This window comes from Mesoplodon mirus (genome assembly GCF_964341445.2).
Source record: "Mesoplodon mirus genome assembly, chromosome: 11".
In the NCBI taxonomy this organism is placed as follows: Eukaryota; Metazoa; Chordata; class Mammalia; order Artiodactyla; family Ziphiidae; genus Mesoplodon; species Mesoplodon mirus.
Genome location: NC_138987.1, coordinates 53,997,465 through 54,021,284, shown reverse-complemented (window position 1 = coordinate 54,021,284; position 23,820 = coordinate 53,997,465). Strand labels below are relative to the sequence as shown.

General features: G+C 40.2%; 1 protein-coding gene across 4 annotated transcripts in view; it reads right to left on the bottom strand.

Moving 5' to 3' along the window:
- The window catches only part of PCED1B (PC-esterase domain containing 1B), a 116,856-nt gene that overhangs the window by 19,684 nt on the left and 73,352 nt on the right, over positions 1-23,820 (bottom strand). For all 4 annotated transcript variants that reach the window (XM_082636762.1, XM_082636761.1, XM_082636765.1 and 1 more), the window contains exon 2: positions 6,086-6,254. The gene's annotated coding sequence lies outside the window, so the exon portion shown is untranslated. The remainder of the gene's footprint in view (positions 1-6,085; positions 6,255-23,820) is intronic.

Sequence of the window (23,820 nt, the reverse complement as noted above, 5' to 3'; positions counted from 1 at the left end):
TGCGCCACAACTACTGAGCCCGTGCTCCACAACTACTGAAACCTGTGCGCCTAGAGGCTGTGCTCTGCAACAAGAGAGGCCACCGCAATGAGAAGCCTGCACACCGCAACGAAGAGTAGCCCCTGCTCACCGCAGCTAGAGAAAGCCCGTGCACAGCAACGAAGACCCAATGCAGCCCAAAATAAATAAAAAATACATAAATAAAAAGAAAAAAATTTAAAAAAAAGAACTTTGAGACTGGATCAAGACTTCTCATGAACTGAATTTAGTAACTGGACTCAATTCTGCACTAATTCGGTATATGCAAACTTCTGTGTTGTAGAGGAGCAAGGCTAGAGTTGCTAGAGTTTGGGAGGTTACAGGCTGGCAAAAGCCCAGGTCATGGTTTCACCAGGATGGATGGAATGAGAGGAACAGCATTTATTTATTTGTTTGTTTATTTATTAAATTTTTTAAACATCTTTATTGGAGTATAATTGCTTTACAATGGTTTGTTAGTCTGCTGTATAACAAAGTGAATCAGCTATACGTATACATATATCCCCATATCTCCTCCCTCTTGCATCTCCCTCCCACCCTCCCTATCCCACCCCTCTAGGTGGTCACAAAGCACCGAGCTGATCTCACTGTGCTATGCAGCTGCTTCCCACTAGCTATCTATTTGACATTTGGTAGTGTATATATGTCCACGTCACTCTCTCACTTCGTCCCAGCTTACCCTTCCCCCTCCCTGTGTCCTCAAGTCCATTCTCTACGTCTGCGTCTTTATTCCTGTCCTGCCCCTAGTTTCTTCAGAACCACTTTTTTTTTCTTCTTTTTTTTTAGATTCCATATATATGTGTTAGCGTACGGTATTTGTTTTTCTCTTTCTGACTTACTGCACTCTGTATGACTGACTCTAGGTCCATCCACTTCACTACAAATGACTCAATTTTGGAGGAACGGAATTTATAGAGACCTCATTCTGTCAGGATTGCTTTAACTTTTCTGCAAACTTTCTTAGAATTTTTATGTTTCATGTGACTTCTCTATTCTGCTCCAGTGTAGCTTCATGGTTCTGAACACTTCATGGTTCTTCTGCCTGCAAAGGCAGAAGAAATGAGTTCAGAGTCTGAAGTTTGTAACCTGCGAGCTGAGTGACTTTGGGAAAGTTACTTAAGCTCTCTGGTCCAATTCCACTTGTGGAGATTGAACAGGCCAAGTGCTATCAGAGTGCTTGGTACTTGGTCAATGTTCAATTTATTCTAGGAGTTAGTATACATACATCCATGCTTTAATAATATAAATAATTACTAAATTATCTTAGTAATTTAGCAGTATAAAAATAGACTTTCAGTGGCTAACTACTGAGCTTGAACCAAGGACCAGGCCTCCTGAATCTTGGTCCCATAGTCCCAGAGCCACGGTTCATGAATTTCAGGAAAATCAGGAAAAATAAAAGCTTGTGAACCTTTTTCACAAAGAATAATTTAATACCCTAGGAGAATTGGGCCCTGAATTATTTAGCAATGTCCCTCACCTCTAAATAATATTACATTTTATTAGAAGACTCCAGACTACTGGCTTAGTTTTCTGATTCCAGTCTCTCTCTCTCTCTCTCTCTCTCTCTCTCTCATTACCATCTTAACCATTTGCAAGTGTGCAGTTCAGCACTGTTAAGTATATTCACACTGCTGTGAAACAGACCATTTCATCTTACAAATCTGAAAGACTCTATCCATCAAACAATAACTCCCCTTTTGCTGCTCTCCACACCCCCTGGGAACCACCATTCTACTTTTCTGTTCCTGTGAATTTGGCTGCTATAGACACCTCACAAAAGTGGAATCACAAGTATTTGTCTTTTTGTGTCTGGCTCATTTCACTTAATATATTGTCCCCAAGGTTCATCCATGTTGATGTAGGTGACAGGATTTCCTTCTTTTTTCAGGCCGAATAACACTGAACATCCAGCTCTAAAATTCACCTGCTCACCATATCTGTAAGAACACAGCTTAGTCCAACCCCAGGCCAGTGCTCAAAGACACTCTTTTTGAGATGTTTTATGTTAAGGGTCAGTTGACTTAGTTATTTATTAGTGACAACACATTTCCTATACACAATCCATGTTGGCATAAACTATGCAAACAAAGAAGCTCCATCCTAGACCTGCAAAACGCTAGGAGAATCATTTTTCTCTCACCAAGAAAAGCTGGCAGAGAATCTCCCTTTACCTTTTACATTCATGATCTGTGTTTGAAAAATTTCTCTTTAAAATGCCTTTTACTTTTCAACTTGTCATATTGGAGGGGGCTATTCACAACCCTGTCAGTTTTTTAAAATATGGGTATTTTGGGAATGTAAGCTGATGCAGCCACTACGGAAACCAGTATGGAGGTTCCTTAAAAAACTAAAAATAGAGCTACCATATGATCCAGCAATCCCACTTCTGGGCATATATCTGGCCAAAACTATAATTCAAAAAGATACAAGCACCCCAATGTTCATAGCAGCACTATTCACAATAGCCAAGACATGGAAACAACCTAAATGTCCATCGACAGATGAATGGATAAAGAAGATGTCTTACATGTGTACAATGGAATACTACTCAGCCATAAAAAGAACGAAATAATGCCATTTGCAGCAACATGGATGGACCTAGAGATTATCATACTAAGTGAAATAAGTCAAAGACAAATATCATATATCATTTATATGTGGAATCTAAAATAATACACAAATGAACCTATATTAAATAGAAACAGATTCACAGACATAGAGAGCAGACTTGTGGTTGCAGGGGGGAGGGAGGGAGGGGGAGGAATGGAGTGGGAGTTTGAGGTTAGCAGATGCAAACTATTATATATAAAATGGAAAAACAGGGCTTCCCTGGTAGCGCAGTGGTTGAGAGTCTGCCTGCTTATGCAGGGGACGCGAGTTTGTGCCCCGGTCTGGGAAGATCCCACATGCCGCGGAGCGGCTGGGCCCGTGAGCCATGGCCGCTGAGCCTGCGCGTCCGGAGCCTGTGCTCCACAACAGTGAGAGGCCCGCGTACAGCAAAAAAAAAAAAAAAAAAAAAAAAAAAAGAGTTCCCAGTCAGTCAGGGAGAAACACAGAAGCAGATGATTGTAATTCAGTGTTGGAAATGCAGTTACAGCCTTATGTTAGGGCATCACTTCTATCACTGAAAAAGGATTTGAAAAATCTTACTGAAGATATGAATATGATTGAAAATAGCATTGTGAAAAGTGGCTTCTGGTCAGACCCTCTTCAGAAGGACATTTGCTTTATAAAGATAGATTGCCCCAAATGGCATCATTTGTTTTATAAATCAAATGTGTATCACTATTCCATTCTACCAGTAAAATAGTAGGCTTTTAAATATTTTTCCAAATTATTATTTACAAAAATAATGTTACTGGCTATTTCTTATTGCCTTCCTTTCTTTCTCCTTTAGGACATTCCTTTCCTTAACACATTTTATTGTTGAATCTCTGAAATACATTAAAAAAAATGAAGATGGAGAACTACAAATTACTTCCACTTCTCTGAATCTAGTGTACACCAGTTTAATTAACCTATGACTATAAATCTTTGAAACATATGTTGATATTCTATTTTCTTAGACATGATTTCTAAGTGTTGCATAATTGTTGACTCAGTCACCTGATATACTGGTATCAGAACAAAAAACTTTGATTGTGTTTATGTTCCATATATGCATTTATTCTTGGAGGTGCAAGAATTTTGCATCTAACTAGAATTTTGCATCTAACTAGAATTTTGCATTTAACTAGCAAATCACGGAGTAGTTTTAAAATACATGACAAAAATTCCTAAGAAGAAAGAAATGTCTCTTTGTTGCTGGTTGAATAAACTCTGCAACTATGCAAAGATCCAACTTAAAATCAGTTCTAAACTAATGAGCCTATTCCGCAAGCTTGTTCTTCTTCTCAGTAAGTGAAGCCAACATTTACTTAATTGCCACACGACAGAAATTACAAGGTCATCTGTGATTCCTCCCTTGCCTTCATCCACCTGGAGTAGAGTAGATTCTACCTGCTGAACCACTCTTGGATAAGCCCCTTTCTCTCCCTACAGCCTTGACCTCAGCTCAGATCTGCAGTCCTGCTGTGGCTTCTTAATTTATCTTCCCATGTATATGGTTTTCTTCCTCCACCCCATCTCTGACCTGCAGTCTTTGTTCCTCCTAAGACACAGATCATACAATTTCACTTCCCTTTCATAGGCTAAATTTAACCTGCTAAATCGTGTCAAAAATTTTCTGAAAATATCAATCCTTCTGCCTTTTCTTAATCAGGCATGTTAGCCAAATACATAGCATTACCTCAGTGAGGCCTGCAGATCCCAAAGTGACAAAGCATCTGGGTTCCTTTAGATCACAAGAATAAATAATAACAAACACTTATCGAGTATACTATTCTGAGCACTTTAAGTGTTTTAACTCTTTTTACAAAGTCAACAATAATAATTATTGCCACCATTTATTGGGAGTCTAATTTCCATCCAGACATTAGGTGTCCATTAGTTGTTACCTTTTAAACCACCGTGCCGGGTTAGTGTTCCTGTCTCCAGGAGGAAGATGAAATGAGGGAAGGGATTTCTTAGGTCAGGGGTTGCCCCAGGCCAGTCAGCTAGGAAGTAGCAAGGTCCAGAGCCAGCCAACTCCCCCTGCCCCTGCTCTCTGCCCACCCTCAGTACTGGGCACCTCACCACTTACAGGCCTATAGTGGTGCCACATCAAGAAAGGTGATGGAAATCCACAAACAATAAATGTTGGAGAGGGTGTGGAGAAAAGGGAACCCTCTTGCACTGTTGATGGGAATGTAAATTGATACAACCACTATGGAGAACAGTATGGAGCTTCCTTAAAAAACTTAGAGCTATCATATAATCCTGCAATCCCATTCCTGGGCATGTATCCAGAGAAAAACATGGTCTGAAAGGATACATGCACCCTAGTGTTCATTGCAGCACTGTTTACAATAGCCAGGACACGGAAGCAACCTAAATGTACATCGACAGAGGAATGGATAAAGAAGATGTGGCACATATATGCAATGGAGTACTACTCAGCCATTAAAAAGAACGAAATAATGCCATTTGCGGCAAGATGGATGGACCTAGAGATTGTCATACTGAATGAAGTAAGTCAGAGAGAGAAAGAGAAATATTATGTGATATTGCTTATTTTCAGAATCTAAAAAGAAATGATATAAATGAACTTATTTACAAAACAGAAAGAGACTCACAGACTTAATGAACTTATGGTTATGGGGGGGAAGGGTTGGGGGGAAGGGAAAGTTAGGGAGTTTGGGATTGACAGGTATACGCTGCTATATTTAAAATGGATCACCAACAAGGACCTTCTGTACAGCACAGGGAACTCTGCTCAATATTATGTAACAAGCCTAAATGAGAAAAGAATTTGAAAAAGAATAGATGCATGTATACGTATAACTGAATCACTTTGCTGTACACCTAGAACTATCACAATATTGTTAATCAACTATACTCCAATATAAAATAAAAAAGTTAAAAAAAAAAGAAAGGTGATGGAAACGGAAATGAAAATATTGTGGCCAAGTCAGGCAGACTGTTTTGACTTATGACTTCTGGGGAACAAAGCCTGGCGCTAAGCTGACTTCCCCAAGTCCATCACCTAAAGTGTTACTGTTTGGGTTTCGGGGTTGTGTCTGGTGACAGCAGGCTCAGCAGCCCTGGATATAAGGTGGAGTCACAGAATGTTAGCCCCCAGGCTGAAGGAGAAACTGTCTCTTGCAGAGCGTGATTAACCACAGACAAATTTTAGGAAGAAGTAGCCTAAGAAAAATCTGCAAACTTTGCCTGTCGTCTGCTGAGGCTGTCAAACAAAACTAGATGAGGAGTTTCTTATTTCTTTAAGTGGGAAAGCCCTAAATAGAAAAAGCCCCCAAATGTTTTGTCTGAATAAGTTCTCTCGGTGGATGTCCTAAGAACAGGCGATGTATCGCTGATGGCCAGGGGCCAGGACCCAGCTCACCAGCCTGAGGCAAGTTCCTTACCTTGTGGCCGAGTCTGCTGATGAGGAAGGGATACTCACAGGGTCATGCAAGGATGATTTCCTTATTGTCCTGTCCCATCAGGGCTTAGTCCAGAGGAGGAAGGAAGAGAGGTCGGGGGCATGCCACACTGTCACCCGTGCTCAGAGGAGAAGAAGGCCGTTGGGAGTTCCTCTTGGCCACCTGCTGATCTGCTGGGTCACTCTCGTCCTATCAGAAGAGAGATGGTACTTCCTGTCAGAGGGCTTGGGTGGGAGCAGCAGCCTCAGCCAGCTGGAGGGCATGGCCCTGTGGCCTCAGGCTGCTCCAGGAGATGGCTCAGGGCTTCCTCTTTCCTGGAGCTAATTACAGAGTCTCAACTCTTATCTGTGCTCCCAGATGAGCCCAGCTGCCGGCTGGCTCTCCTTACTTCATCTCAACCAATCCCACACACTTTTTCAAGCCAACACTGAGATTTCCTAATCATTTCTTTTACATGTGGGGACAAAGATTTAAACTAATTTAGTCCTCAGTCTGTCACTTTTGGGCTAAAGTCCCTTTTCTTGGTGGTTGTACCACAGATGCCTCTCAGGACCTGAAAAGATTTTGTGCCCTGAAGGTCCTCAGCCAGAGACCACCAGGGTCACCTTGGGCTAAACCTTCTCCTAATGAGCTTTTGGAGAAAAGATTTGTCAGCTTTGCTGACATCCCATTCAATGCCCCTGCCAATCTGAGCAGTGAGACATTTTATCTGGATGCCAATGAAGCTGGCTCCAGTTCTTCTGGATGAGTCTATCAAAGTCCCTGTCCATTCAGACAGCCATCTATTTATGGAGGGGGACACTGGCTAAGCAGTCTATTCCCCAGAGGTGTGCTGAGATTTGGGGGTGCAAAGTGGAAGGCGGATGATTACACGCAGATCTTTTTCTTCATTTTCCTTTCCAACATAACAGGTCCTATAAAAACCTAGGATTTTAAAAATAATTAATTAATATAAAGAGAGAGTGCAGAAAATGGAAATACAGTTTTGCCTTGTCTCCAGTAGGCTGAAGGAATTACCAAGGAGAGGGGACTCAGAGTAAAACACACCAGTCCTGATACCAACTACTGATTATATTATGGTTCACATTTACTGAGCCCTGTTTGTGTTCCTCTTCCTGTCTCTGCTCCCTCCTCCCCTCCCTCCCTTTCCTTCATTTTCATAAAGAAAACTATGGGCTAAATGAATTGCTGGTTATTACAATCTACACATAACCTCAATTATAAGGAGACGAAATGATTAGGGAGGTAACTGAACTAGGGTGTTCAGATTCTTCTACACTAAGAACCACTGAATATATAGCATTAATGCTAAACTAGCAGGAAATATTATGGCTCAACTGTGGAAATCAGCTTATTTGTGGACAATGAGGCATGTAAATGAGGAGGAGAATCAGAGCCACCAGAACCTTTACTTTTAGATGTCTGACCTGTCTGTCCTGGTCTGTAGGCAGTGGGGGATTAAGGAAACTAGCAAGGACTGAGACTAATCCAGAACCTAAGACACACTCCAGGAACACCCAGATGCCTGAGAACAAGACCAGGAGTTGCAAGCTCCCGTGGCTGTAGGGATTAGACGTGAGATGGAAGAGGGTACAGGAACAGGGTCTGTTTGTTGTATGGACAATCATTTTGCATATTAAACATGTAGGAATAGTCTTTGTTAACTCTAAGACTTGTATAGCTGGCCCTCCATTTCCATAGGTTCCATCTGCATCCACGGATTCAACCAACTGGGAACTGAAAATATTAAAAAAAAAAAAAAATTCCTGAAAGTCCCCAAAATTAAAACTTGAATTTGCCATGTGTTGGCAACTATTTACATTGCATTTGCATTGTTTTAGGTATTGTAAATAATCTAGAGTATTTAAAGTATACAAGAGGATGTGCATAGGTTATATGCAAATATATACCATTTTATATGAGGGACCTTGGTATCCATGGACCTTGGTATCTTCTGGGGGTCCTGGAACCAATCGCCTGTGCATACCAAGGGATGACTATACTATAATTTAAAAAAAAAATTCTTAAATCTTTCATATCTCGTGTTTTGCCACTTCTGATAAATATTATATATGGGAACAGAGAAATACCTCTCTACCATAAGGATAAAACAGAAGTGAAAGTATAGTGGTAAATAAAAACTTAATACTCAGCCTCAGAGTTGGAGACATTAGGGAATAGTGGGGATTGTGGCAAACTGGAGAACACATGTACCATTTAAGTGGGCAGGAGCCACTCTGCTCTAGCAGATTGCTTCATTAGGGAATATGGCTCCAGTATCCAGTTTTTTTTTTACTTCTATCTAGACAGTGAGGGAGTCAAGTTAGAGCAAACATCTGGGAATGGGGAACCACATAGAATCCTATCAAATGGGAGCAGTGAGTAGAAGACAGGGAAGCAGTGAGGATTGCAGGAGCTACAGAAGGGCCAGAGAGAGACAGAATTCTGAAAACATACTTGCCTTGGGAACACTTTCCCTTCTAGTTGTAGTAGAAACCAGTGACAGTTTCCCAGGCAACATCCAGGCTGGCATAGCCTGAAAACTCATGTACTTCTGCAGTGCAGCATAATTTCTTGATAGGCAAATTTTGGCACCACTTCTCAGAGTATAACCAACCCAAGAATGGAAGGTGAGATGCTGCTATTGGGTAGCGACTCCCTGTCATGGCAAATTTTAACCCTTCTGTGAAGTACAGAGTGCTTAATGAATTCTCATTTCTTTGTCTTTGTCGTTCATTGAAGTCAAGTTCTCAAAGCCTGACTGCCACATAAGAATCTTCTAGGCATTGTTTTTATTTTATCTGTGGTGCTTAAAACAAATATAGATAATTGGATATTTGTAACACCAATATGCTGATATTGTAGTTGATCTAAATGGATTTTAATATTTCTTCACAGTTGGGCACAGCTCAGTTAGAGGCTCAGTTTTACTCAAAGATGAACTTAAAAATATCTGCTTTTTGGGGGCTTCCCTGGTGGCGCAGTGGTTGGGAGTCTGCCTGCCAATGCAGGGGACACGGGTTCGTGCCCCAGTCCAGGAAGATCCCACATGCCACGGAGCATCTGGGCCCGTGAGCCATGGCCGCTGAGCCTGCGCATCCGGAGCCTGTGCGCTGCAACAGGAGAGGCCACAACAGTGAGAGGCCCATGTACCACAAAAAAAAAAAAAAAAAAAAAATCTGCTTTTTTTGTTAAGGAATAATAATGGTAATAAAATACTGTTTGGGCAGTATGAATAACCATACTGTCTAGAACTTCAAAAAGCCTTCCAAATAACTTCAAACAAATCTCTACTTTGTTTTTAAGAACACTGGGGAAATAGAATTTAAATGAACAACTGTGCCTTTTAATCCACATCTCATGGGCCCTTTACTGTTTAACTGTCCTTATTATTTTTTCCACATACTCTCTAATAAGCCAAATTGAGATGGATTAGAGTTAGTGGTCTGACACAGCAGGGGAAAGCTATAGTCATATTGTATCCAGATATCAGCAAGGCATTTGGCAATGCCTATCATTATAACATTAGAAATAAGATGGAGAAGTGTGTATGAGCTAGATGACAGCACATTTTAGTGCATTCATAGTTAGTCATCTACATTCAACATATCATTCAACATTGATTTAGCAAATATTTACTGGAAATCTACTATGGACTAGGTACTGCTCTAGATTCTACAAGGATAGGAGTGAATATGAATTTTTTTTTTTTGTAGAGAACACTGAGAAAAAAAGGTTTTAAAAAAGGTATACACACACACACCTACACTATATGTATAAATACATATGTAATTTAAAAAATGGATAACTCAGGCCTTGAGTGGAAAATAGATTTCATCCTCATTAACAGTGGATATTGCAATACAAAAACGATTTTGAAATGTCATGGGTGAAACATGTTATATCATTATATAAAATGATATATAAAATATATATTAATAGACTATTAAATATGGAGCTCTCATACATATTCCTCCCACCCCCAAAGATTCCCCTATTATTAAATTTTGCATTAGTGTGGTACATTTGCTATAACTGATGAACCAATATTGATATATTATTTTAACTAAAGTCCTTACTTTACATTAGGGTTCACTCTGTGTTGTATATTCTATGAGTTTGGACAAGTGTTTATTTGCATCCATTATGTTTCATGGTGTCATGTATTATCATGTTTCACCATATCATGTATCCACCATTACAGTATCATACAGAATAGTTTCACTGTCCTATAAATTCTCTGTACTGTACCTACTCATCTTCCCCTCCCCCAGAAGCCTTAGCAACCACTACTGTTTTTATTATTTCTATAATTTGCCTTTTCCAGAATGCCATATAGCTGTAATCATTCAGTATATAGTCTTTTCTAGTTGGCTTCTTCCATTTAGCAATATGCATTTAAGGTTCATCCATGTCTTTTCATGGCTTGATGACTCATTTTATCACTGAATACTATTCCATTTTATAAATGTACCACAGTTTGTTTATCCATTCACCTACTAAAGGACATCTTGGTTGTTTCCAAGTTCAGGAAAGTGTGATAGAGCTGTTATAAACATTGAAATGCAGGGTTTCCTGTGGCCATAATTTTCAACTCATTTGGGTAAATACCAGGGAGTACAATTAATGGATTGTACAATAAGTCTAAGTTTAGCTTTGTAAGAAACTGTCTTCTGAAATGGCTGGACCATTTTGCATTCCCACCAGCAGTGAATGAAAGTTCCTGTAGCTCCACATCCTCTTCAGCATTTGGTATTGTCATTGTTTTGGATTTTGGCCATTCTAATAGGTGTCTCATTTTTGTTTTAGTTTGTCATTCCCTAATGACATATGGTGTTGAGCATCTTTTCATATACTTATTTGCCATCTATAGCTTCTTTGTTAAGGTGTTAGATCTTTTGCCCATTTTTAAAGTTAGGTTGTTTGTTTTCTTATTGTTGAGTTTTGAGAATTCTTTGTACATTTTAGATATAAGTTCTTAATCAGATACGTGTTTTGTAAATATTTTCTCCTAGTCTATGGCTTGTCTTTTCATTCATTTAACAGTGTCTTTTGTAGAGCAGAAGTTTTTAATTTTAATGAAGTTCCACTTAATTTTTCTTTCATGGATTGCACTTTTGATATTGAATCTAAAAACTCATTGCCAAACACAAGATTACCTAGACTTTCTCCTTTTATATTTTCTTAGAATTTTAGTTTTGCATTTTACATTTAGGTCTGTGATCCATTTTGAGTTAATTTTTGTGAAAGGTGTAAGGTCTGTGTCAATTCCTTCTTTCCTTTTCTTTTTGCCTGTGGATATCCAGTTTTTCCAGCACCATTTGTTGAAAAGATTATCCTTTCTCCACTGAATTGCCTTTGCTCCTTTGTCAAAGATGAGTTGATTAGATTTGTGTAGGTCTATTTCTGAGCTATTTATTTTGTGCCATTGATATATTTGTCTATTCTTTTGCTAATTCCACATCACTATACCTTTAGAGTAAGAATTAAAGTCAGATAGTGGCAGTCCTCCATACTTATTCTTCTTCTTCAATATTGTGTTGGCTATTCTGGGTCTTTTGCTTCTCCATAAAAATTTCTTTTTTAAAAAATTTATTTTACTTAATTTTGGCTGTGTTGGGTCTTTATGGCTGCGTGCGGGCTTCCTCTAGTTTTGGTGAGTGAGGGCTACTCTTTGTTGTGGTGCGTGGGCTTCTCACTGCGGTGGCTTCTCTTGTTATGGAGCACAGGGTCTAGGTGCATGGGCTTCAGTGGTTGTGGTGCATGGGCTCAGTAGTTGTGACTCGCAGGCTTTAGAGAGCAGGCTCAGTGTTTGTTATGCACCGACTTAGTTGCTCGTGGCATGTGGGATCTTCCCAGACCAGGGATCAAACCCATGTCCCCTGCATTGGCAGGTGGAGTCTTAACCACTGTGCCACCAGGAAGGCCTTCCATGTAAACTTTAGAATCAATTTGTCAATAGCCACAAAATAACTTGCTGGTATTTTTATTAGAATTGAGTTAAATCTATAGATCCAATTGGAAAGAACTGATATCTTGACAATATTGACTCTTGTTCTCCATGGAATACATCTCTATTTATTTAGATCTTCTTTTGTTTCTTTCATCGGAATTTTGTAATTTTCATCAGCTAGATCTTGTATATATTTTTGGAGATTTTTCCTTAAGTATTTCTTTTTCTTTCTTTTGTAAATGGTGTTAATGTAGATGGTGTTGTGTTTTAAATTTCAAATTCCAATTGTTTGTTGCTGGTATATAAGAAAGCAATTATTTTGGTATCATTCATCTGTATCTTACAACCTGTCTACAATCATGTATCCATTTCAGCAGGTTTTTTTGCTCTCCCTTTGGGATTTTCTACACAAACAGTCATGTTATTTGTGAGCAAAGACAGCTTTATTTCTTTCTTCCCAAACTGTATACATTTTACTTCTTCTTTTAATCTTATTTCATTAGTTAGGATTTCCAGTGCAGTGTTGGAAAGGAGAGGTGAGAGTGGGCATCATTGCTTTGTTCCTAATCTTAGGCAGAAAGCATCTAGTTTCTATTAAGGATGAAGTTAGATGTAGGTATTTTGTAGACATTCTTTATCAGGTTGAGGAAGTTACCCTCTGTTCCTAGTCTGCTAAGGTTTCTTTTGTTTGTTTGAATTATGAATGGGTATTGGATTTTTTCAAATGCTTTTTCTACATTTATGGATATAATCATATGGTCACCTTCAGCCTGTTGATGTGATGAATTACATTAATTGATTCTCAAATGTTGAATCAGCCTCATGTACCTGGAATAAATTCTACTTCATCATGGTGTATAATTCTTTTTATACATTGTTGGATTTGATTTGCTAATATTTTGTTGAGAATTTTCACATCCATGTTTATGAGAGACATTGGCTTGTTTTCCTTTCTTTAATGTTTTTGTTTGGTTTTGCTGTTAGGGTAATGCTGGACTCATAGAATGAGTTAGGAAGTATTCCCTCAGCTTCTATTTCTGGAAGAGATTGTAGAGAACTGGTATCATTTCTTCCTTAAATGTATGGTAGAATTCACCAGTGAATCCATCTGGGCCTGGTACTTTCTGTTTTGGAATATTATTAATTACTAATTCTATTTCCATAATAGATATAGGCTTTCCAGATTGCCTATTTCTCCTAGGTATGAGTTTTTGTAGATTGTGTCTTTCAAAGAAATGGTCCATTTCATCCAAGTTATCATATTTGTGGGCATAGAGTTGTTGATAACACTCCTTTATTATTCTTTTAATATCTGTGGGATCAGTAGTAACAACCCTTCTTTCATTTCTGATATTAGCAATTTGTCTTCTCTCTATTTTTGTATACATTATATTTTAATGTGCGATTTTTATTATAAGTGAAATAAGATATGTTTTCATATAGCCCTTTTTTTTTTCTGCACCATACAGCATGAGGGATCTTAGAGTCCAGACCAGGGATTGAACCCATGTCCCCTGCAGTGGAAGCACAGAGTCTTCACTGCTGGATCACTGGGAAGTCCCCATATAGTCCCCAGTTTTATTTTTTTTAATAAACCACAGAATTTATGTACCTTGCCTGTTTTTCTATTTTATCTAAGGCTTATGATATGTGAAATGTTTACCTTTTGCTCTGTCACACATGCTGCAAAGGTTTTTATTCCAGCTTATTACTTTCCTCTTAATTTTGTGTTCATATTTTTCATACGTAAGCTTTAGATAAAGTCTTTCAATATTTTAAATATTGTTTCTTCCTTTGCTATTGTGCTAAATAATACCTAACATTCACTAAGTGTTTACTGTGCATCGGGCATTATATAAAGTATATAATACTTTATATACTTTATAGATAGAGTATAGATATATAATCATATATAATATATATAACATAGTTATCTATAGTATATAGATAACTGTATATTATCTAGGTTAAACCTCCAAGAACCCTTGTGGTAAGTACTATTTTTCCATCTTAAGGATGAGGAAACTGAGGCACAAGACGGTGAGTCTCTAGTTGCAGGTGAGCACAGAGCCAGGATTTGAAGCTAGGCACTCTAATACCAGACACTCAGCCCCTAAGCTTTACTGCCTCCCAGAGAAGTGCTGCCACTTGAAGATGGTATGATTTATCAATATTTTTTAATAGTCTACATAGTTTTTAAAAAGGACACTCATAAACAATCTACTTTTAAAATGTCAAGATTTTCAAATTTTATAACATAGAGCTATATGCCATAGCCCTTGCAATTTTAAAAGAATTCATTTATTTTGGAATTGGAATTGATGCATTATGTACTTTGATCTTATGGAAAAGTGGACTGACAGAATATTGGAAGATGTGGGAGAAATTATGAGACAAGGAAAACTAAGCAATTTTAAAGAAAAGGCAATTATTAACTATAGGGAAAAAGCAAATGGTAAAGAGAAACCTCATGATTGCAGGGTACACAACATTAAGTTGTAAATGCTATTTGCATGGACATAATAAAGTGAAAAATGAATGTTTAACTACACAAAACTAGTGAAAGAAAGGTGAGGAAGTGGAAAATGGAGAAAGTGGAACAGACAACTCTAGTTTTGGGGAGTTGCTATTTCTAAATGAATGTAGAACAATCAGAGGAAGAAGAAGGATTGGTAGAGCAAAAAAGGAATAGCCTTACAAGCATCAATTATTAGATGGAGTTGACGGTAAACATAATAAATATGGAGAGAGATTGTTTCATTTTCTCATGATCTCCATTTTCTCCCTTGAGACATAGCTCCAACTTTTAGAAATATTCCTAAGACTATTAAAAAAAGATTAAAACAAGTTTGTTTTCCTCTCATTCAAGAACAAGTCTTCACTTAACAAGTTAAATACATAATGCTAACAAATAATTCACAGTACTCCAATGAAGACAATAACTTTAAATGAAATTACAAAACAGAATAAATGGACAGTGTTATTTTTCAAGAGAACAATTTCGTTTACTATCAAATTTTGCTACATTGTACCTTTCTCTGCTTCATTAAAACCCTGGCCATGTAGCGGCTTTCCCATCCAAGGGACATCTGATCTTTAAATAGCATGTGGAACTCCTACCAGAGTGACCTTTCTTTTTGGCAGGTCATCTGACAATATTAGCTAGAGTACTTTGTTCCCAGAAGAGCAGGAGACCTTAATATTCGGAGAAGCTTTATTGTTGAAACAGTCTGAGCCCACTGCCAAAAATGACTGACTTCCTTTGCTCTGAAGAAGTTTCTCTTGTGTTTGCAATAAGTAGATATCAAAGGGACATTTATGGGTCTAAACTAGTTCCGGTGCTTGTAAAGAGGGCCACCCCGAGATGAGGCAGGCAGTTGGGAGACAGATCTGTTTCAGGGGCATGAGAGGAAGTTTTCTGAAGGATGCTGGCAGCAAAGGGCGGGCAGCCAGTACTGCAGGGAGGTTTTAACACAACATGACCAAGTGTCCCTACAGGTGACAGAGTATAGCAATAGCATATCAGGAGCATATGATATTCAATGCCAAGGTAGGAAGGCAGGAAACCAGAAATGCGGCTTGGTGAAGGTAAGAGCAAGGCAAGGCCCCAGCCCCAGAGAGAAAGAGCAATGAAATGGGTTAAAAACAACGCAGGAAAACAAGTTTAATTATCACAATGTGGTCCCAAATGGCAGACTCTGAAATAAACTCGTAAATGCAATCAGCAAATGAGGTTAGAACCTTGGAAACTATCCAGTTGCTTCATATGATTTATAGGATTGGAGAAGTGTGTTAATCCTCATACCGAAATTTATGTCACAAGGTGTAAACACAATTCTAACTTCCCAGTGAACCATGATTTAAGCTACACAAGGCTGAGTGTGCGGAAGTATGCCTTTGTCTCTAAGGGAGATAATAAGAAATGCTTGCAATTTATGAAAGTCACCAATAATTTTTAATCTTTTTGTTTTCGAGGTCAGCCAAAATTCCAAATCTTTTACACTAACCATTGCAGTAATCCAGGTGAGTGAAGGCGGTGGTGATGGAGAGGATGGGGACAAGGTGATAGACTGAACAGTGACTGGAGGGGAGTGGGGGATGGGAGAGAATTACGAGCCGAGAAGTATTGTACAGAATGCTTCCTTGGTGTTAGAAGATAAACTGAGGCAGATTAAAACTTTTTAGTTTCTTTGAGCAAAAATCAATTGGAATGGAGCAGCGCCAGATCAGAAGTTGTTAGGAGCCCTCCACCAACAGGAACTCTGGGAGAGACTTTATAGAAAGAAGGTGGAAGCAAAGCAAGGAATTATTGGTTGGCTACAGCTTAAAGCCTCGTTGGCTGTTTGTGACTGGTTGTCCTTAGGTTTGCATTTCGATTTGAGTTTGCTTACATAGGCTGCCACGGCATTAGTGCCACCTTTTTTTTAAAAAAAATAAATTTATTTATTTATTTATTATTTTTGGCTGTGTTGGGTCTTCGATGTTGTGCATGGGCTTTCTCTAGTTGTGGTGAGCAGGGCTACTCTTTGTTGCGGTGCACGGGCTTCTCATTGCAGTGGCTTCTCTTGTTGTGGAGCATGGGCTCTAGGCGTGTGGGCTTCAGTAGTTGTAGCACGCAGGCTCAGTAGTTGTGGCTCATGGGCTTAGCTGCTCTGTGGCATGTGGGATCTTCCCAGACCAGGGCTCGATCTGTGTCCCCTGCGTTGGCGGGCGGATTCTTAACCACTGCACCACCAGGGAAGCCCGGTGCCACCCATCTTAATGGTCTCCTTGTTGAGTTAACTTAACACTGGTTTCTGGATTGGCTCGGACACCTGAGTGTACAGGGATGCCGGCACAGAGTAGGCATAGTCTGATGTCTGGAGTCAAAACCTGACTCCAGTTTTTATGCTCTGTGTGAACTTGAGCCAATTACTTAACCTCTCTCAGCTTTATCTGTAAAAACAAGAAAAATTCTACTTACAAAGTTGTTGTGAGAGCTAAATGAGAGTTCATACCACTAACTTGACACATATACTGATAGTCTATTAATTGCCAAACCCTGAATTCAAAGTCCTGTATGCTGGGAGAGACATGCAAAAACAATCAACACACTACAAAGGGGCAAGTGATAAGCACAAAAATATCAGCCTCCCTAAAGTGTTCGAGGAGCCCAGAATCAGGTGCTCTGCTTACAGATGTGGGGAGAGGGGAATGGATATTTGAGCCAGGCTTGAATGAATACGTTTCCACTAAAATGCATCTCCCCTGTGACCTTGGACAAATTAATCTCCGAGAGCCTCTGTTTCCTCAGTTAGGGATAATAATAACAATCAACCCCAGGGGTGATTGTGAGGGTGCCGGAGTCCAGCTCCAGCGAGTCCAGGGATACCCAAGGGATGGATAGCATCAGTGAAGGAAATAAATCTATTATACTTCTTAAAATATCAGTATCGCATGTCTCTCTTTTATTGTTTACAATCACAGGTTTATATATTGTAGTTGATTACATTACCAGGTACTTGACCAAACAATCTTAGCACAATCTGACCTCAAAATGTTCTATAAAGATTTTTTAAGAATATCCCCTAGTTTCTAGATGTCCCATTAAGATATTTGCCCAAGTTCCCATTAAGCACAGGTTATTTCTTAGTAATCAAGCCAAGCAGTTATATAATTATTTTAATTGCAGAAGTTGGATCTATTTGTTCTTATTTCTCTTCTTGTATGGGCAACCTTTTACAATGGTTCCACGAAAATATTTACAATATACCCTGCATGCCCTTTCTTGTTGTTTCCTCCAACTGAGACAGTGTTTTCTCCCTATCCTAACATCCAATTCTGCTCTAGGCATTTGCTTTTCTATAATTAATCTTCCTTTATAATAGAACCGTAAATTTCCTACGTCATCAGGAACTCTGGTCCATGGCCATAACTCCATACTAGAGGGTGTTTTCCATAAAAACATCCCCTTATTTCCAGGCTCTTAATTCTTTACCCATTTCCCCGGGGCTTTAGTGGGTACTTCCCATTCTGTGGTAGTTTCAGGAGGGGAGTCCTTAGAGGAATTTTTCTCTCATGTGGAGCAAAATCCCCCTAAAAATTGCCCCTATATGTAAATTTATTATCATAAAACATAACAACAGAGCTGTAGTCCACCCTCCTGGCATGGCGCTGCCTTGCAGTTTCGCCTTCTGTTGCTTCATGACTTTGTCATGGTGCAATGGCTCCAGGGTGGCTTCCGACATGATGGTTGAGTGAAATGATCCCTGAAAAATGCCCAGTACAGTGCCTGGTACATAGCAAGTACTCCATCAACGTTGGCTATTTTTTTTTTTTTTTTTTTTTTTTTGCGGTACGCGGGCCTCTCACTGTTGTGGCCTCTCCCATTGCAGAGCACAGGCTCCAGACGCGCAGGCTCAGTGGCCATGGCTCACGGGTCCAGCCGCTCCGCGGCATGTGGGATCTTCCCAGACCGGGGCACGAACCCGTGTCCTCTCCATCGGCAGGCGGACTCTCAACCACTGCGCCACCAGGGAAGCCCAACGTTGGCTATTTTTATTAACATTATTACTATGGTGATCTCTGGGACTAAAGAGCTCTGATGAACTCAATGACATATCAAGGTCACAGCTAGTTAATAGCAGAGACTAGACTAGGATCCAGGCCACAATTTTATGCTCAAAATAAAAGTAGAGCTCTGGACTCATCCATCCTCCTGGAGATTCTAAAGAGAGTTGGATCTTTTTGTGTAACATGGAAACTTAGCAACTTTTCCCAAATGAAGTTCTGAATGAAATCATTTAACATTTGAATGAGCTCATATGTAAAAGGATTAACCACTTTGACAGGTACTAAGTCTGCAGTACATATAAATTTACTTTGTCTCACTGGACGTCTTGGTTTTGCTTTTTTTTTTTCTCCAGGTTACATATTTCTCTAATTTCAACCCTCTAACCCCGTTCTCTGAAGCCTATTTGATTTTCATATCAAAGGAAAATGAAAGCAAATTGGATAGGTTCTACTTGTAATCAACATCCGTTTACTGTCTATTGTGGTTCAGAAGCTCTTTGCTAGCACTGTGGAAGGAGACAAAGAATAGAAAAGATAGCCTCCATCTTTGAGACAGTTGCCGTTTTGTTTAAATAAACCAGATCTACATGCAAAGAGAAAACAATAATTCTGCGATAATGTATAGATATTCCGTAGTCATATGGGGTAGGTTGGATATGTTCACACAGAGGAGACAAAGTCAGTTGGTGTATTGGGCGGGGGCTAATGAGGACGTATGGAGAGAAAAGAATCATCTCTTTGACCAGTGCTATGCTGGGTGTTCTGTATAGTATCTGGATAATTCTGAGCTCTAAAAATGGTAAAGACTTGCAAAGAGAAAGGCAGGCAGTGATTTTCATTAAGATCACCTGGTACTAAACAAACCAAGGAACCTGCACCCAGCCCCCACCCTCAGAGATTCTGTTTCCGTTTCCGGGGCAGGGAGCCTGGGTCTCCACGCTTTATGAAAGCTCCCAGGTGATTCTAAAGTGCAACAAAGGCTGAGAACCTCCACGTTGGAGCAAAGACCAGATGACAAATATTGGCAAGTCTGTGTAGAGAACTAATGCATATGAAAGGGTTTTCTAAATAACACACTACTGTGTGAATAAAGACTTACCATTGTTTTTCTGTGTGGAGTTTGTACCTAGAGATCCCCTCAAATGACGTAGTGCACTTCAAGTGCGGTGCTTATGCACTTCAAGCAGGATTCTGAGCACATTGTATTGAAGCGGGCATGTGGGTCTGTGGGGAGGAGGTTGAGGGTGACCAAGAGAAACGCCAGGCAGGGCTGGAGGAACTGACCCATGAGTTCTCTTCTGTGGATTCCAGGTCTGAAACAGCAGAAAGTTACGCCCAGCGCTTGCCAAACAGCTCAGGAGCCTTCTGTTCGGAGATTTCAAGGATGCCTATTTTGTCGTAGGGCTAGTTGAAGTGAAAATGCCAAGCTGGAGAGGAACAAACGATGGGATTCAAGAGTTTGACTCATAGTCCATGCTCTTAATTGTTTGCTGAAATGAAGACAAATTGTGGGATGATGATGTAGCAGTAAAAAGAAGAGATGGCCTAGCAAATTAGATCATGGCGGTTGGATTTGATGCTACTGGCATCAGAAAGCCATGATATGACCTTGAGTAGTGTTTAAGGACCTGTAAACTACTGAAAATTGAAGAAATAAATGTGTGTCCAAGGTTATTCATCCCTTAAGAGGATTTTAAAGAAGAGTATTTTCATCATGAGAATAATAGTCGCTATAATGGTTTATTTAAGCAAGATTATGGACTCTTCTTTTCTGAACAGGGTTGCATCTTCCGGTAGGGCTGGTTGTTCATGTCACACGAGTGAACAATAGAGTTGGTCCTGAAATCAGTCTGTCCTGTGCTCACTAAGCCGTGCACCCGAGTGGGCTGCATCAGCCCAGATGAAGGGATGCCTTTTCCCACCTCACACAAAGGCACCCCATGGAGTAATGGCAGCCCACCTCTGAAAGTCTGAAGACACGGTGCATGCTCTTCTGCTTAGGTAGCCTCTTAAGGTCACTTCCAGACTTGGGTAGGAAACCAATGATGTGAGCAATAAAGTGGAAGAAAGAAGATAAGATAAAAATGATCAAATATAAGAAGAAATGTAAAAGAACAGCAGAGTGAGGTCCCACGATAAGTGGAGTCTCCTCCCATGTCTTTCTGATATTGTGAGTAAACACGGAGAGAAAGTTCAGTGACCTAATAAATGGCAGAAATGAAAACAAGGCAAAATGCAACACAGAGATATTTTGCAATAAGAAGCAACATGAATCTGGCATCTAAATCCAGCAATTGTATAACCGGGGCTAGAAAAAGTCTCTTCTTTGAAGTTTTTACTGTGTTCATCCATTCTTCTCCTGAAAATGGTGAGCATCTTTATGATCATTACCCTTAATATATTGGGTAGATTTCTTGTCTCCATTTCACCTAGTTCTTTTTCTGAGGTTTTGTCTTATTCCTTTGTTTGAAACGTATTCCTCTGTCTCCCCATTTTTCCTAGTCTCTTATTTTATTTCTGTGTATTAGGTAGGTCCGTTTCATCCCTTGATCTTGAAGAAGGGGACTTATGTATGAGAGGTCCTATTGGGCCCAGCAGCACACTCCCCTTGTCCAATGGAGCTAGATGCTCCATGGGTATCCCCTTTGTGGGCTGCGTGTGCCCTTCTGTTGTGGTGGCACTGATTGCTGGCCTGCCTGGCTGTGTGGCCTGACTACACACAGCTACTGTGGGTTTGCTAGCGGATGGGCTCATTCCCTAGGTGGCTTACTGTGTGGCTTGACAGTGCTGCTGCAGGCCTGCTGGTGAGCAGGGCAAGTCCTTAGTGCTAGTACGCTAGAGGGAGGATTCCAAAATGGTCCTTGCCAGCACTGGTGTCAGCACAGAAGAACAAGAGGTCAAAAATGGCTGCTACCAGAGTTTCAGTCTCCAGGAGGAGTCCCAGCTGCCGCCTGCCTCTCCAAGATGCTCGCCAAGATCAGCAAGGTCTGATCCAGGTGCCTTTCAAACTACTCCCTCTGTGCTGGGACTCAGAGCATGTAAGATTTTGCATACACTAAGAGTGAAGTTTCCTATAGCCCTGTAGTTCTTCCAAAGTAAGCTCAGTTTGTTTTCAAAGCCTGACTTTCTGGGGGGCTTATCTTCCAAGTGCCAGATTCCTGGGCTGAGATGCCCAATGTGGCACTTGGGTCTCTTGGTCCTTGGGGAGAACTTCTACAGTCATGATTTTCCTCCTAATTGTGGGTAAATGACCTGGGGGCATGGGTCCTGACTAGATCATGTCTCTGCCCCTCCTACTCATCTTGTTGTGGCTCCCTCTTTATAGGTTTAGCTGTGGAAAATCTTTTCTGCTAGTCTTCCAGTTGTTCTCAGAGACAGTTGCTCTGTAAGAGGTTGTAATTTTGGTTTGCTCTTGGGAGGATGTGAGCTCAGGGTCTTCCTACTCCACCATCTTGACTCCCCCCTCCTTTACCTAAATTTCTGAGGGCTTCTGTAGAATGTGAATGTGCCCCAGTAATTAGGGTAGCACTGCTAACATGCCAGCTGCAGAGCAACGACGCAGTCCATCTTCATATTTGCTGCCCATTGCCTCCCCTAGGCCATTTCCCCTTCTTCCAGTGTGTTTAGATGGTGGGTAGAGATCCCTTGGTCACAGGGAGAATTGTCCCTACCCCAGGCCCAAGGGTGAATTAGGTCCAAACCAGTCATGGAAATCCCCTTCTCCTTGGCCACTGATTGTTCTAAGTTTAGACATCTGACCCACATCTGGCCAATGGAATATAAAAGGAAATTTGGAGACCACCTAAAATAAGGTTTTGTGATGATGTTTGTGACAAGTTTCCTAGAGCTATTATAACAAAATGCCACAACCTGGGCAGCTTAAAACAACATATACATATCCCCGCACAGTTCTGGAAGTTATCAGTCTGAAATCAAGGCTCTAAGGAAGAATTCTTCCTTGTCTTTTTCTCATCTCTGATGGTTGCCATTCCTTGGTTTGTAGCTTCCTCTGCCTCCATCTTCAAGTGAGCATCTTCTTTCCATGTATTCTTTGCATTTCCTCTCTGAGTCTGTCTCTGTTTTCTCTTCTTACAAGGTCACCAGTTATTGGATTGGGACCACCCTAATTCAGTATGACCTCTCAATTAATTACATCTTCAAAGACCCTATTTCCAAATGTGGTCATATCCACAGGGTTAGGACTTCATCACACTTTTTGGTGGACACAATTCAAACCACAAGGCCTTTTGCCCTTTTCACTTTACCTTCTTGGAAGTACAGTAGCCATCTGATGACTATAAGGTTATAGGCATGAAAAGAGTGTACAATTTGAAGATGGTGGAAAGGAAAGCTAAGGAAAGAGTAGGTGCCTAATAGCATCACAGCACAGTTGAATTACTGCCAGCAGCCATTTACTTCTAGACCTCTTGATTTGTCAGAAAGTGACCCTGAGCTATTAAGTCACTGCCAGGTTTTCTGTCACTTGTAGTTAAAAAATCCTAATGGATACACCAAAATCTCCCTAGTTCATAACAAAGTTAGAAAAATAAGTAAGGTAGTAAAATTTTCATAGAGTAAGATTCATTAAATTTAAAGGCTATTTTAAAATTCTGAAGTTATGTCATTCTCACTTTTTTGTTATTAAAATATGCTTTCTTTTTTTTTTTTTTTTGCGGTATGCGGGCCTCTCACTGTTGTGGCCTCTCCCGTTGCGGAGCACAGGCTCCGGATGCGCAGGCCCAGCGGCCATGGCTCACGGGCCCAGCCGCTCCGCGGCATATGGGATCCTCCCAGACCGGGGCACGAACCCGTATCCCCTGCATCGGCAGGCGGACTCTCAACCACTGCGCCACCAGGGAGGCCCTAAAATATGCTTTCTTTTATGAAATGATGGTGATTGTAGAAGGTCATTTGTTTTTTAGCATCCTTACTTGGAGAAGGAAGGGAGGAAGGAAGGAAAAAATGAATGAGTGAATGAATGAAGGACAGAGGAAAAATTTTGGAAAGTCAGTTTTTCTCTAATTTTCAAAAATTTTTTCTTTTAGCTTGTGAAATCCAAAAGTCTATGATGATAAAAATGCTGCTGAATTTGCCTTGAAACCTAGAATTAGTGATATGCTGCAGCTTCGGGCACCAGCTCATGAGAGTAGGTGGTTAAATTTCCAGGAAGTGGCTTGACATCACCTTGGTAACTTGAAATCTGACATGGTGGGAGTATTTACATCATGGAAATCTGCAGATGCTATAAAT